The sequence below is a fragment of the Aethalodelphis obliquidens genome, unplaced genomic scaffold (genome assembly GCF_003676395.1).
Source record: "Aethalodelphis obliquidens isolate GAN/ISIS:26980383/991018 unplaced genomic scaffold, ASM367639v1 scaffold2, whole genome shotgun sequence".
Classification (NCBI taxonomy): Eukaryota; Metazoa; Chordata; class Mammalia; order Artiodactyla; family Delphinidae; genus Aethalodelphis; species Aethalodelphis obliquidens.
Window position 1 is genome coordinate 71479289 of NW_020837946.1, and position 16724 is coordinate 71496012.

Sequence of the window (16724 nt, forward strand, 5' to 3'; positions counted from 1 at the left end):
ATCTCATTTCCTTTTCAGGACTAGCCATATCTACCCAAAGGGAGTACCCTTTGAAAATTTAGGGTCAGTTAGTATCTGTAATCATCTGACGTCTAGACTCATGGTATCCTATTATCATAGCGTGCTAGAGCAGGAAGAGACTTTAGATATCACTTATTCTAGTCACCTCACTTTACAGGTGAGTAAGTGGTTTTTCTAGATTAATGACTAAGTACTTGGAGGGTTCAGAGCAAAGATGTATTTAGACTTGTCTCCTAACGTGTAATCTATAATTTCTTCTCGTGTAACACACTTCCGCTCACTGTAAAATACCTTGTCTTTTTATATAGTTTTTCATGAGTACGTTTATTATTTCCTCTACTTGAGGCCGAGAATCTTGTTGTAAACTTTTTACACTCCCCTTAATGTTTTGCACAGAGTAGGTCTTAATTCATTATTTACTTTGTAGAGAAGCAATATTTTAAGTAAGGTTATTTCCATTTTTATAAATATTGATGATTAAGTATTATACTGCTTTTTGTTTTTTGGCTGCACCGTGTGGCATGCGGGATCTTAGTTACCCGACCAGGGATGGAACCCATGCCCCCTGCAGTGGAAGCACGGAGTCTTAACTGCTAGACCGCCAGGGAAGTCCCTATACTGCTTTTGTTTAAAAGGAATGGAAGAAGAATTTTTAATAGTTTTTGGCAGTTTGCATCTATTTCCACTAAAAAATAGTAGGAAACAACAAAATATAATTGAAAAATTTTCTCTTTCATTGCTAAGTAAATGGGTTTCACTTGTTTACAATGTAAAGAACACAGATTCGAGTGCAAAACTAAATTTTATCAACATTTCTTCATTGCTTTAATGTTCTCAGTTTTTAAGGAAATAAAATGTTTTATATGAAATAATTTTAGAGTAGATTATATTAAATGGAAACATGATATAGTTCTGTTGTCTTAGTTGAAAACTACCTAGTACAGTCTTTTCAGGTTTTAAAGTTTTATGAATATATCTGATTGAAAGCAAGTAAGTAAAGCAACAAGAATTTTAGCAAATATATGCACTTTAAAATTCCTTTACAATTCAGCATGAATAAAAATGGTACATTAGAGGGTAGTTTAAATACCTATCAGATGAATAAAGCATGGGCTTCATGCTTATAGTTGGGGATATATGTATCTTCGGCATTAGATGTATTACAGAGGTGATGTCAAGGTGAAAGCAAGCTTGCAGAATGGTTGAAAATCATTGATATTCTGACTTGGAGGCTGTAAATGGCTCAGTGGCAGATGGAGTCTTTGTCAAGGAAGAAAAATGGCAGCTTTGGAGCATCATAGATGTTTTGCTAGCAGCTCAGCACACAGTCTGTGACCTTCTAGACTCCTTCTAGGAGTCTTTCTTATGCTCTAATAAATTGTCCTCAGCTTTTATTCACCTAACATAGTTAACCAGTACTTATCATATTTCAGTACAAATTGAGGTGTTTTCGTTACAGAGAAATAGAAATATGTTTTATTATCTAGTTCTTAAAGAAGTAAGCTTTTAAGGGAACAGGAATTTCTTGGAATCAGAAATATTTCTCAGTTAGTTTGCAAGGGTAAAAACAATAGAGTTTAATTGAAAAAGTATATTTTTAGAATTACAGAATATTAAAGCTAGAAAATATGTTAAAAATCCTAGACAAACTTTCTCATTTTACAGATGAAGGAACTGAGTCTCATAGACTGTGATTCAACCAAGGTCATTAAACTAGTTCATGAAAAACGTTAGGTGGCTCTTAGATTATGACTTGTTATACATATAAAATAGCTTTAGTTATGAAGGTAAAAGAAACTAGTCTCTTTGAATAAAACTTAGAATACTACAGAGTATACCTACTTATTCATGACCACTGCATAATGAGCATACATAATTTTGGAGACTTTTATTTACTATTTAATTGCACATATTTTTATTGGAAAGACTTCAAGTTTATCATTTTAATCATTGCTAGATTGCTGTATAGAAGAATTTTTGTTGAATGAAGAGTTTATACCTGGGTCAAATATGTATCTTGTGTTGATTTATTTGTGTATTTTTAAAGGTTCTTTCTTTTAGAGATAGCATTTCATATTAAAATATTTGAGGGTTTTGTAGATTTTGTACTGAAATGTTTTGAATGAAATATTGTTGCATATATCAGTGAGAAATCCAGTTTTTAGAGGAATCCAGCTTTTAGAGGTCTCCATGAGAGTGTACTACCATGTGGAGTATATTCAATTGGACAGCTGACTTATACTGAAGAGTAGTAAGTCATGGCCAAAATTAAAAGTGGAAGCATTACACACGTAAAACCTACTAAAGCATTTGACAGTTGCTAAAGTTATAGAAAGGAATCTCTGTACATCATGGAAGAAAACTACCCTTTGTTCTAGAAGGTCAAGGTTGCTGTACAAATTGCTTCAATTTGTAGTCTTTCTTAAGCCAGTGTCTAAAGAAGTAAACTTAAAGAGAAATTTAACAACAATTATTCAAAATAATGTCCATGCATTTTCTAAAGATAAAATTATACAATTAGGGCTTCCCTCGTGGCGCAGTGGTTGAGAGTCCGCCTGCCGATGCAGGGGACACGGGTTTGTGCCCCGGTCCCAGAAGATCCCACATGCTGCGGAGTGGCTGGGCCCGTGAGCCATGGCCGCTGAGCCTGTGCGTCCGGAGCCTGTGCTCCGCAAGGGAGAGGCCACAGCAGTGAGAGGCCTGCGTACCGCACAAAAAAAAAAAAAAAGAAAATTATACAATTAAGTGTTTTTGATTAGGAGAAAAATTTGAAAGGTCCCCAAATCTTGAAGTAAGTTTTTTTTCTTTTGGGTTTTTGTTTTTAAGGATAAAACTGGTTAGACCTTTTAGATAGAAAGTGGGCATAAAAAATATTAACCATAACATCATAAAGAATACTATTCCTATCAATGGATATGTTGATATGTAGCTATTCACCTATAATCTACTTTGATGTGAAGTAAATACACTCAGATAGAGGTTAAATGATGGTTACTAAATTATTCAATAACTAATTATTGGGTGCCTAGTACATGCAAATGCTGAGGATAAGGCAGTGAACAAAACAGACTGTGCACACGTGGGGCTAACAGTCAATGAGCGAAAGAGATAACAGTTAATAAGCTAATATTTACTATATTAGATGGCAATCAACACTATGAAAAAAGATAAAGCAAATTAAGAGTCATGAGTGTCAGGGTTGTGAAGTTAGTATTTGTTATAGGGTGGTTGGTGAAGCCCCTCCTAAGAAGATGACAGTTTAACAGAGATCTTAGGAAAGTGAAGGAGCAAGTCATGCATGTATCTGGGTGATGACACTTCCAAAGAAAACAGCCGGTGCCAAGACACTGAGGAAGATTGTACTTGGCATATTCCGGTAACAATAAGGAAACCAGTGTGTCTGGAGTGCTGTGAGTAATGAAAGGGAGTAATAAATGAAGCTAGAGAGATTTCACATAGACCTACATTTAAGAATTAAGTTTTTTTTTAAAAAAAGAATATTGAAAAAAATTATGCTGTAAGCTTAACTAAAGCTCATATTGTTGCTAAACCAGTGATCCCCAAAATAGTTTTGCTAGAGCCTTAGTTGTGTAGAGTGAGTATTGCTTGATAAAAAGATTCCATGGTCAAGTAAGTTTGGAAAACCTAGGGTTAATGTTAAGCAAAGGTAAACAGGTTTTGTTTTGTTTAACAACTGTTTAGGCACATCTTTTAATATGCTAACATGTTTTGTGAATCTCCAATCTTTGACCCTTCCTTCAAAGAACCTCTTAAGAGGGGCTAGTGTTTTTCAATGCTTTGGTAAATGCTGTATTATATAATCCTACAGATTAATTATTGGTTACTAAAAGGATTTTCCACAATTGCTGTTTCATAACCTCTATGCTCCTTAAGCCAACATTTCTCTCTGCCTCCTTTTTCAGTAAAGACAACATTTCTTTATTGTTTTCCTAAGTAATTCTCAAATCCATCCTTTTTTTCTATTCGTGATGCCTAAATCTTTATGTAGGTTTGCATCATGACTCACCTGGGCTATCACAGTAGCCTCCTAACTGGTGGCTCTGCCTCTAGTCTTGCTGTGTCCAGATTCAGCGTCCTCTTCAGTGACCATTTAAATGGTATCACAAATCTAACTTGATTATTCACCTACTTAAAATCCTTTACTAGCTTCCCATCACTACAGAATAAAATTTAATCTCATTTACAGGGCACATGATATCTTCTACAATCTGTCTCCTATCTACATCTAAAATTTTGCCTAAATTTCCCATACTTAGTATTCCCCAACTTTGAAACCATTTATACTTCCTTAAAGCAGGCAGTGGGTATATAGTCTTTTTGCCTTTGTTCAGTGCTATTATTTCTTCCTGACATAGCTTTCCCTCTGTGAGTAGCCTAATTTCTCCATTCTTAAAGACTTAGAGCAGACATACTCTTCTTGAAGAATACTCTCAAGTTCTTCCTGTCTAAGTCAGGTACACTGATGTACAATTCTGCCAAAGCACTTAAAACAATGAAGTAAAACTATGTGTTTTCTCCATTCTCTGTATCCTGTACCTTGTATCTGTATCTTAAGTGCTTCATACTTTAAGTAGATACCCAATAAATATGGCAAATAACTCTACCAAGTAGTTGAAGACTTTCTTATAAACAGATCTATCAGTTCCCCTTTTTTCCAGTTCAAGATCTGTTTGGATTATAGACATAAATGTAAAACATAAAACTGTAAAACTTTTAGAAGAAAACATAAGGGAAAATCTGTAAGTCCTAACTTGGTGAAGGGTTCTTATATTGATACCTGACACAAAAAAAACACAACCCTTGAAAGTAAAAAAAATCAGTAAATTGGACTTTACAAAAATTAAAACTGTTTGCTTTGTAAAATACCCTGTTATGATGGTGAAGAAACAAGCTATATACTAGGAGAAAATATGGAAAACCACATATCTGACAAAGGACTCATATCTAGGATATATAAAAACTCTCAAAACTCAACAGTAAAAATGCCAACAGTCTAATTAGAAAACTCGGTAACATTTCACTGAAGTAGCATTTCACTGAAGAGGATATCCAGATGTCAAACGAGCACATGAAAAGATGTTCAAAATCATTAGCCATCAGAGAAATACAAAAATGAACTATCACTAGTCACCTATCAGAACAGCTAAAACAAAAATTAGTGACAATATCTACCACTGGCAAGAATGTGGAGAAATTGAGCTCTTATACATTGCCATTGGGAATGTAAAATGGTACAACCACTCTGGAAAAGAGTTTGGTAGTTTCTTAAAAAAACAAGAAAACAACTAAACATATGTGAAATACATGACCCAGCAAATGCACTCCTGGTCATTTATCCCAGCAAAATGACTGTACATGGTTGTTTATAGCAGCTTTATTTGTAATAGCCAAAACTGGAAACTATCAAAATGTCTTACAATAAGTGAATGGCTAAACACGGTATGGTGTGTCCATATCATGCAATACTACTCAGCAATACAAAGGTATCAACTATTGATACACAGATCTCAAGGACATCAGGCTCAGTGAGAAAAGTCAATCTCAAAAGGTCACTCAATAATTCCATTTATGTAAAGACAAAATTATAGAGACTGAGAACAAATTTGTGGTACCAGGGGTTAGGGATGGTAGAGGAGAGTGGGGTTTGGGTGTGACTGTAAAGGAGTAGCATGAGAAAGATCCTTGTGGTGATGGAATAGATCTGTATCTTGTTTGCAGTGCTGTTTACATGAATCTAGATCTGTGGTAAGATGACATAGAACTATATGTATACATTGTAGTTAGTTTCCTGGTTTTGATATTGCACTATAGTTATATAAGGTGTAACCATTAGTGGGACCTGAGTGATGAGTACATGCAATCTCACTATACTATTTTTGCAACTTTCTGTAAATATATAGTTATTTCAAATTAAAAAGTTACAAAATTGTCTTTTTTTTCTTCTACCTTCCCACCCATCTCTGAGAAAAAAAAAATTGTTTTACCTTGCACCTCCATGTTTATTGCAGCATTACTTAACAATAGCTAAGACGTAGAAAAAACCTGAGTCCACGGATGGATAAGTGGATAAAGAAAATGTGTTATATATTTATACAATGGAATATTACTCAGCCATAAAAAGAAGGAAATTCTGCCATTTGTAGCAACATGGATGGACCTTGAGGGCATTTTGCTACATGAAGTAAGACAGAGAAAGACAAATACTGTATGATCTCATTTATATGTGGAATCTAAAAACAAAAACAAAAAAAATTACCCAAACTCATAGTTAATAGAGAACAGCTTGGTGGTTGCCAGAGGTGGGGGGGTGGGTGAAATCGGTGAGGGTTTTCAAAAAGTACAAACTTCCAGTTATAAAATAAATCAGTCCTGGTAAAAACAAACAAAAAATGTTTTGCCTCCTTACCAAACCTAAGAGTTTATTCATGCTTTTTGATTTTTATCCTTTTCTGTGTCCTCCAGAGACTTGTTTCATTGATTATTCATAAGACATATCCAGCTTCTCCTTACTTGACTGATTTATTTCAGATTGTCCTATCTTAAATGATAAATAGAAGTAAACAAACCAACAAAACCTTTACTTCCCATAAGTGGTTGTATTTGTATATTAAAGATATATATATCCATGTTAACATGTGTAGCTCTAGTTCATTTATTTTAATTGCTATATATTTCATTATAAAAACACACCACAATCTTTTATTTATTTTCTAGTATTTCACTATACAAATAATGCTGTAGTTTACATTTTTGTATATGACTTTATGCATATGTATGAGAGTTTTTCTGGGTTACATACCCAGAAGTAGAATTTCTGTGATATTGACTACATACAGCTTTGATTTTACTAAGTATTGCTTAATTTCTTTCTGCAGTGGTTATATGAGTTTACACCATAAGTGCATAAGAGATTTCCTGGTCTACATTTTTCCCAACTTTTGGATTTTCCTTAATTTTTGCCTTCCTACCCCGTCTATGTAGAATCTGCTATGAAGTTCAATAGATTTTACATCTATAATTTAATTTTTTGTTTCTTGCTCTACTTTGACCAGTCAACAAGTAAAAAAAGAATTGATTCATCTTATCTTTCATATTCATATTTATCTCCGTATTTCTGACTCAACTGCCACAATCTTAGTTCAGACCCTTTCCTCTTGCCTAATCTTTTGCAACAGGCTGAATATTGTAATATCCCTCTTGGAAATCGCTTTCTGCTCCAATTCATCCTACTTAAAACGGCTAGATCAATATTTCTAATGCAAGTAGTTTACCACTGTTTGCAGTGTTGAATAAATTTAACACTTAAAGTGATGTTCAAGGTTGTCTCTAATAAGGTCCTAAACTAGCTTTTCAGCCACATCTCCCACTATTTTCTATATATACCTTATATACTAGCTAGACTAGATTACATTCACTTATTGATTGATTAGTTCATTCAAACAGTAGATACTGAAAGCTTTTATTAGGCTATACAAGTGTATTAACACTTGAGTTTTGTAAGTGCTACTACTATAAAAATTAATAACTCATGCTTCTTGTTATTGGGGGACTTGCAAGCTACCTCAAGCTATTCTTTGAGCATGCCCAATACTTTTCAGCCTCTACCCTCAGCATATTGTTTTCCCTCCACTTAGTATACCGTTTTCCCAGTTCCTCTGCCTAGCCATCTTTGCCTTTCAAAAAAATCCTATATACTTTTCAAGGCCTACTTAAGATGTTAGCTTTGCATGAAGTCTTTTCTGATATCCACAGTTAACTCTGCTCCTGTAGTACTATATTTCTGTTGCTTTCATTGGCACATACTGTATTTCAGGTATTTGTCTTAGCCTTCCACGGTGATAAGTACTTTGTCTATTCATCTGTATTGCCCATATAGCATATAACATAATGTCTTATATAAGGTAGGCAAACTGTTAACTAAAATAATTTAATTGAAGATAACATATTAGTTAAATCCAAGTTCACCAATTAGACCTATTTGGGGAAAGATCAATTTGAATTAGAAAAAAAAATGCTTAATTATGTAATTTTATCTAGTGTTCTTACTTTAAAACAGTATAGAAAAACTAAATTATGGGTGGGTTTCTATTTAGTGATCTTTACAACTTGCTTTGATGAATAGTAAACTTTATCTGTGATCAGTATAACAGTTGTTCAGTTCACTTTTAGACTCTTAAGTTCAAATTCCCTTAAATCAGGTTTTCAAACTGTACTCTGAGGAATCGTATGAGTTGGTTCTGTTGAGATGTGTTGGCTACTGCTGGGTGCTTCCTCTGCCCCAATGAGCAGCCCTTTATTTCTTTTTTACTATACAGGGCTTCTTCACAGGATTTTATTTAAGAAAGGATTCTTTTGTTGAAGTCGTTTAAAATAATTGCTAAGACTGTGTAATACTTCAATTTTATCCATTTATTTAATATTTTCTAAGATCTTACAAAAAATACATTATTCCCACCTTATTTTTTTGTATTACTACAAATTTAAAATCTGTAGTCCACGTGAATACGAAACTTCAGATAATTAAGCAAATAGTAGGTAATGGGCTTTGAACGTGACAAATAGTTTATTCTCCGAGTATTCTGCATTTTAATATGGATTTTTGAGGAGTTATTAGAATATCAGGAGTTACTGGAATTGATATACAAATTGTTAGGTAGGCTAAGGAATTCTCTAGATCATGGCTTCTTAAAATTTAATGTGCATAAGATTCTGATTCATTTGGTCTGGGCTAGTGCTTGAGATTCTTTATTTCTAACAAGTAGTTTCAGCGTTGCTGGTCTGTGGACTACAGTTTGAGTAGCAAGGAGCTTGATAACCTTCCAAAGCCTATCACCACATTTTATTAGTATTTCATCCTTTGCCTTAGTGAAAGTAGGTTTTCAGTATTGCCATAGACATTTCTTTAGCTGTCTGTTTCTCTACAGTCTGATTTATAATTTGCCATTTTAACAGAAATTTCTGGGGTTTTAGGGAAATACTTTGTGTGTGGATTAATGATTGCCCTGTGATTATGTAGTTCTTTGTTTAAAATTATCCTTCACTATTTTTAAAATAGTTAGCCTTGAGAACTATTAGACTGTCAGTGCCAACTTTTAGAGAATTTAAGTTTGATAAGGAATGTCTTGTTTGGTTTACTTTTCCAATAAAACTGTAATATTTATTGACTTGTTATTTTTCAGGATATTGTTTGAGGTTAGATATTAAGTTGTTAAGAAAATAAAAATAGGAAACAGTTTTGTTTGGCTAAAGTTGTTTTAGCTGGTATAAGTACTGCTTTTAAAAAAAACTATTATAATCATGAATTAGTAGTAGTTGTATACCACAGCAGGCTAGGCTGTTAATTTTATCTGTAGTACACGTGAACTGAAAACTTAATTTGTGTAAATGGACAACCAATAGGACAGATAGTCATTTAGTTAAATAGCTTATACTCAAAAAGATATAAATCAATTCTGAGGGACATTAATGCTTTTCTTTAAGACATATATATCAAATATTTTCATAGCCTTTTGGGCTTTTATAGAAAATTATAATAACTAAATCGTAAATTTAAGTCATAAATCTTTAAGGAAATTCTCAAAATTGCTTATTTTTGATAAATGGAAATTAGTGATTAACTTTGTAGACCAGAACAGCAGAGCATTTTGGGGGGAAAAGTTATGATTTTTATCTAAAAACATGATTATTACATCAGCCTTACATTATTTCACCTACTAATTGTCAGTAGTGAGAACTGCTGGAAGAATTACATTATTACAAAAGTGACTTTAAAATATATTATTATTTTCTTATTTCTTAAGTAAGAACTAATATTGCTATAAAAGTTTTTATATGGAATTTATGTCAAATGTTGATAAAAGTTTTCTTCAAACCTGATTCAACAATTTTGTATAGAAATAAACCTCCTTTGTTTCTTCTGGTAGCATCTATTGATTTTTTTTTTTCCCAAAGATACATTAATAGTGCTGATAGAAGCAGAACAATTGGAATTTACATTAAAAATAAATGTGATGAATAAAAAGCAGTACTCTATATAATAATGTTATAGTTTTGATTTTTCTTTACCAAAGTTCCAAAATCTAAAGGATAAAAATACTGACAAGGTCAAGAAAAAATGAAAGAAAGAACAAACGGTGCAAAAAGAAAATGACACTGGGGTCTTGGTTTAATACATATGTATTCCAGGTTGATGGTTGATTTCATTAGCAAATCTCATTGTTATGCAATGTCTGTTCTTCTGCAGCAAAATGAATATTGTATTTTTACAGGCTCTGTGTGTATCTATTATGTTACAATAAATGAAAAAATATATATGTGTAGCTTTCTTTGGTTTACTCTTTTCAGTTTGTCTTTTAGGAAAAGAAAGAAAATTGAATTATATTCTTTCTTTTGTTATTAAATTTATTCAAAGCTTTCCAATTTATACTATAGATATATTTCCTACTTTTGTTCCCTGAAATAAACAATTGTAAGGTGGTTAATAATGTAACCATTTAAATTATCCTATAACTTTTTACATGAATAGACTATAATCTTGATTGATTTAAGCTGATAATTAATATGAGGTTAACCATAAGCTTTCTAACATATTTTTAAATGTTAGGATGGGTTTTCTTATCGCAAAAAGAATGTTAAGCAAGTGTACATATTATGCCAAATGTAAATACTACTACCTTTTGCAATAGCAAAAATTGTATGTTGAGATTACTATAGTTAGATTTTAATTTTCATAAAATAGGAAATTCAGAAATAACAAATTTCAGTGGCTCCACATTGGAAGAGTTCATTTAATCAGGTAAAAGACTGCATGACTCTTAGGGTTATGTATATGAATTCAAATGTGGATCAAACTGTACTGGACACAATTGTCATTTAATTTTAGTTATTTTGAGGTCTGACAATAATTTACAAAATCTAGTTGGCTTTTGGTAGTGTTATCAAAAGTTGTCACAACTAAAATTCTTTTGACAAGCTCGAAAATAGAAAAGCCCAAGATTTGATTTAATATAGGTTGATTGTATATCATTTAGAAATTATCTATATAATAAAAATTGGGGACTTCCCTGGTGGCACAGTGGTTAAGAATCCGCCTGCCAATGCAGGGGACATGGATTCGAGCCCTGGTCCAGGAAGATTCCACTTGCCGTGGAGCAACTAAGCCTGTGCGCCACAACTACTGAGCCTGCGCTCTAGAGCCCACGAGCCACAACTACTGAGCCCACATGCTGAAACCACTGAAGCCTGCACCTAGAGCCCATACTCCGCAACAAGAGAAGCCACCACAATGAGAAGCCCGCGCACTGCAACAAAGAGTAGCACCCACTTGCTGCAACTAGAGAAAGCCGGCGCACAGCAACGAAGACCCAACACAGCCAAAAATAAAGAAATTAAAATAAAAATTGGCCTTCTGGTTCACTTGATGCAATCATAATAAGTAACTTGTTTATGTTGGACAAACATGAGCTGTTATAAATATGTACAGCAGTTTATTAATGCACCATCTTAAGTTAATTTGTACTTATAATGTTTACATTTTATTGTTCACAATGGGTAATACAAAATAAGAAATTTCAAAATCTAGTAAGGGGGATCTCTAAAATAATTAGAGAGTAATATAGAGCTAAGTCATGTGGAGAAAGAAGGTTTTCTGGGCTCAAATAGTTAGGCTCTGAGTGAGGAGCCTCCTGAAAGTGATGAGATCTAAGCTGATAGTGTGGTAAGGAAGAAATGGGAAACAATATAAACAAACTGGTAGGTAAGAGAACATAACCTTGGCATCTTTGGGAGACAGCGAAGAGACCAACACAACTGTAATGGAATATATTTGCTACTACTTATTTATTTTACCCCACATAAAAATTAGATTGTAGCGTTGTTAAATTTTAGTATTATTCAGTCCAGATGTATGGTGTGTTGAGGTGCTACTATTGTGGACCTTGTTTTATCTTGTATAATAAAATGGGAAATAGGAAATTGCTTTTATATTAATTTTACTGTCTTTCTCCCCCACCAATAATATGAAAAGTAAATGCTGCAAAAATATGCCAAGATTCATGCTCTAAAATAAATTGAAATTGGTGCAGACTGTCTGAGAAGGTAGGAATCTAGAAACTCTAATAAGTCAGATTTCTGTACCGTAGTTACAAATACCAAACTGAGGAGGAATGTAAATCATCAGAGATTGGGCTCCCAGGCTGTTCAACTGAGCAGGATCATGGAGGGTCAACAAAGAGGGAGAGAGGAACTGTTTTAAGTTAAAAAGAGAGATCCCTCTTAAGTGTCTGGACCTATCCTACCAATGTCTTCTCCTTGATCTGGAACCACAGTTATCACTTGCATGTCCATTTTATTTACTCATCCAGCAGAAGAATCTGCATTTAGAAAATGAAATATTAACTTGGAATATGAAAATGGACTGTGAATTTAACAAAAGATGCTGGGGATTGTTAGTGTTTGTTTAAAGATCCCAGTTAGATACATAGCTTCCTAGCAAGTTGGCTCATTTTCTGGGTAACCTTTCATCATGTTATGATACCAACTTGCCCCGAAGAAAGGTTGAAAGGAATTCCATATGAAATTTGTTATTTAATCTCTGTAAAGATGCTGTTGAGAAAATTATTTTTTTGTCCAGGGTTGCATTATTGAAAAGTATGAAGATATTTCTCTCAGTTCTAAGTACTAGGGAAAGCTTTGGTGCTTATTTGTAAAATGCAGCTTATACAAAATGAGAATTTTATAATTTGATCTTGTTTCCCACTTTACTTTGATTGCTAGGAAGCTCAGAGCTGAACCACTCACGTCTTAGAGTTGTGCAAGGCCTTATGACAGGCGTTTCTATGTTCCAGCTTTACTTGGTGTTTCATCTTCTTGCTTCCCTTTATTCATATTAATTTACATTTTGAAAGCATTCTGTTTTACTAATCATATGTCCATAAGTCACCTTAAGTTATTTTGAAATAAGATGGGATATAAATAACTATGGAAAGCTTCTTTATTGTCAGCAGAATGTAAGCAAATAAATATAGGAGCCTCTCTTCCTTCTCCTGTCCCCTTTCCTGTCTTTCATTTTCATTTTGCATGAATTCTTTAAGTCATGGAGGACTAATCTCCTCTGTGGTTCTTAGACCTGCCAGGGGCAAGGGAATCATTTCTGGAGGTTTTTCCCTGTACAGAACTGCCAGGTATAGTTCGTTGTGCTAAGTGTGCTTTACGCAAGAGTGCCTGACTGCGAGAACAAGTTAGAGCTGAAATATATCTAGAGGAGGAAAAGGTTTCCTTTTCTCACATGTTAGCTCAGAGGGGGTCTTTTTCTAACTCAGAGGGTATCATATTTACCCTGGTTTTCACCCTTGCCCTTTCAACCGAATTGTAAACTCTTACCCTGAAATTTGCTGACATTTGATAAAAACTACCTTGAATGAAACAAAATTTCAAATTTATTTTCTTTACTTCTCTATTTTAATTTCATTATCCTTTAAATTTGATCCATATGGGAAACTAAGATACTCATGGCTCTTTGAAATAATTGAAATAATAGTTTTCTAATTTAAAATTTTGTTTTGTTTCCATATATGAATTACATAGTCAAAGCTACCTATTTGGTCGGAATTATATCTTAAATTATCTATAAGGGAAATAAGGGCTGTGTCTTGCATTCCAAGTAACTATAGGATATTTGAATTATTTAATTGGACCAAGAAATTCAGCTGAAACTTTTAGTAATAGTTTTCTGAAAATTTGCTATTTCATGCGTCATCATAGTAAAGATGGTGGTTAGCAACTTGCATTAATGTTGTTCAGTATTAAATATGTACTCCTTTCAAATGATACATATTAAATGTTTGTAACATAATCTGTTCTGATATTTTGTATTCTTGGCACAGTCTTGTCTACTTAGGTGTTCTTTTTGTTGTCAGTGATTTTATTGTCACTTTGTTTTGTTTTCTGTTGCAATACATTAGAGTTTTATTTTGCAGAGTAAATATACACCTGATTTAAGTTATATAATTTAATGCCTTGATTATATTGCTGTAAAAGGGTCGTTAAGAGCTCTTTGCATTAAAATTAAAGCATGCTGTGTTCATAATAGTTAGGACAGATGCTGGGCCTTAGAATATATAGAATTTTAAAGATAAATGAAATTTTGTAGATTAAAAAAGTCTCCTAAATATTTTTAAATTAGTGAATTTATCATTTTGACAGAGTGTGTGTTTGTTTTATACCCTTAGTTAGTTTAAATCAATCTTCATTCAACTATACTAGAAATTTCAGAGTGAAAAAGAGCAATTTGGAGGAAAAACTAAGGACAGAGAAATTTAATTTTCAAGCTAACAATATGTATTTTTAAATGCTCAAGTTAAATATTTTAGGTTTTGTTTTCTTTTTGAAATACGAATTTTAAATGATGCAGGGAGTAGCTTCAAGTTATGTAAACTTTTTGATTCATATAATTGAGATTTTTCCCCAAAGACTGCCACATGAATTATAGTTTTATTTTGCAAGAGCTTGTCTTTATTTATAACTCAGAAACTTCTTTTATCTATTTTCTTGAAGGAATTGAAATTCAAAGACATTTCCCTACAGTTAGCAGGTTTTTGAACAGTTAATCTTAGTTTCTTTTCAAACCTTGTTAGCTAGTGTTGCCTTGTTTTTAAATTTACCTGCCGAGAAGTAATTTTTAAAACCTACTTAAACAGATTCGTTTCTCAAGCATTCCTTATTATAAACTGTGTGCCTTCACATGTCAGGAATAAACCCTCCTTAAAAAAGGAAGAAAGATAGAACTCTTTATTGTCTGTTTTGACGTTAATAAAATTAAGAAAAGAAAGATTGAGACATCAACCTCACCTGGCTTAGTTTTGTCACGTGAGCATTCACGGTTACTGGTGATCTAAGTGCTCCACCTGCCTTTCAGTTTGTTTACCAGGAAATCAAGATGTGTAAACTGCAGGAAGTACTATTTGACCCTCTCCGACAGCATCTCATTACAATAATTGCTAATCTCTGAATAAGACAGCCATGTTTTGTGAGTAACTGAGAGAGGGAGGTTGTGTTAGGTAGATTTTAGGTGTTTCAACAAATAAAGCATTGTAAATGCTTACTTGGATTATGTTTTCATGATAGCTTCTGATAAAAGACATATGGTGACCTTTGGGGTCAGCAAAGCTAGGACACAATAGTAGGTATTCTTTCATGCCTTTTAACTGAAAAATATCACGGCTTGTTGTTTTGGAGTGCTGTCACTGCTCTGAATCGAAAGGATAATGGCTACTTCCTGATTAAACCCACTCTCCACAGTAAGCTGTTAATATTATACTGTATGTCTTTTTCTCCTGTAAATGCAGTAGTATTTTGTGTTTTCTTTACTTTTTGTCATTGTCTTTTCTTAGATATATTTGTTGTAAGTAATTCTTGAAGTTGAAGTTTACAATTAGAGTAGAAACTACTGTTTTAAGTTTGGAGGATTTTTTTTTTTTTAATGGAAAAGTATGTTTGGTATTAAATCCAACCTTCTCATATACTTACTGTAGATTTTGGTTAGAGAAATTAGCTTTTAAAAAAGACATTGAAATGATAAATTATATTAAGCTGTCACTTTCTTGGCACTCTAAGCAAAATTTTAAAAATAACTTATGTAGTAAATCAGATTAATTTTTTCAGGGAATATTTGGGTAAACTAATTTTATTTTTATTTAATACATTTCAGAAGTCTATTTAAATATATTGTCAGGATTATTGATAATTGTTTTAATTATTAAATTAAATTATTATTCTTAAATTAATTATGAGATCCCTGTGATGTAAAAACAATATTAAGTACTCAGAATATAAGAAGGGGAATAATGAGCTTCTTAGTTTTAATCCTAAAGCTGGCAGTCACTCCATCTGTGGTCTTGGGACAATCATTTAAACTGCTTACCTTGGTTTTCTTGCCTACTGTTCATATGTGTGCTAAGTAAAATGAATGTTGTTTTTCTTTATGGTAGTACAAAGTGTAAAGAAAATGATTATTCATAAGTATTTTATAAAATGGACAACAGACCCTGAACATAGAATGGGAAAACATTTAGGAGTCACAGTAGACAAGGAAATAATAGAAAAATTATTTCTATTGTAAAATAGTGGAAAGTAAAGTTTAAAATAAACACCATATAACTGCCCTTTTAATTTCAACAAAATTGTTAGTTTTGCTAAATCCCTAATATAACATTACCAGAGGATTCTACATATTGTTGGGTACATGACTAAAATGAGAAGTGGAAAGCTTGGAGGTGATTTAGTAAAGAGTCACAAATATACTTAAATTATTTAACTTTTTCTCAAAAGTCTTATTCCTGGAAATGAGATTATTTAGAGTAGAGGGAAGAAGATGTGTATATATTATAGGCCTATAAGTATAGTTCACCTAAAAAGTAAGATGTTTAATTTTTAAACTCTAGAACTAGGCATCCTGGTTATATTTAAAAATACTATGAAATTATTAAACACTGAAGGCAGCTACTGAAGATGGTCATAGAACCTAACATTCAGAAATATTTTAAAAATATTCTGGGATAATGTAAATACTTTTGCTGAGACAGTTAAGGTAACTTCTTTTGCAAAATGATTATCAAAGATATTTTAGGTAACTCGGTAATTTATGTTATTGGTCATTCTAAGGAGATTCCAAAGATTGTATTTAA

The 16724-nt window shown here is 32.8% G+C and overlaps 1 protein-coding gene across 20 annotated transcripts in view; it reads left to right on the top strand.

The window, feature by feature from the left end:
- The window catches only part of BAZ2B (bromodomain adjacent to zinc finger domain 2B), a 378273-nt gene that overhangs the window by 189991 nt on the left and 171558 nt on the right, over positions 1–16724 (top strand). Inside the window, exon 1 of one of the 20 annotated variants that reach the window (XM_027130330.1) lies at positions 15072–15338. The exons of 18 other annotated variants lie outside the window; for them this stretch is intronic. The gene's annotated coding sequence lies outside the window, so the exon portion shown is untranslated. Of the gene's footprint in view, positions 1–15071; positions 15339–16724 lie in introns of those variants that run through there. One more of the 20 variants, XM_027130358.1, reaches the window with a different exon arrangement.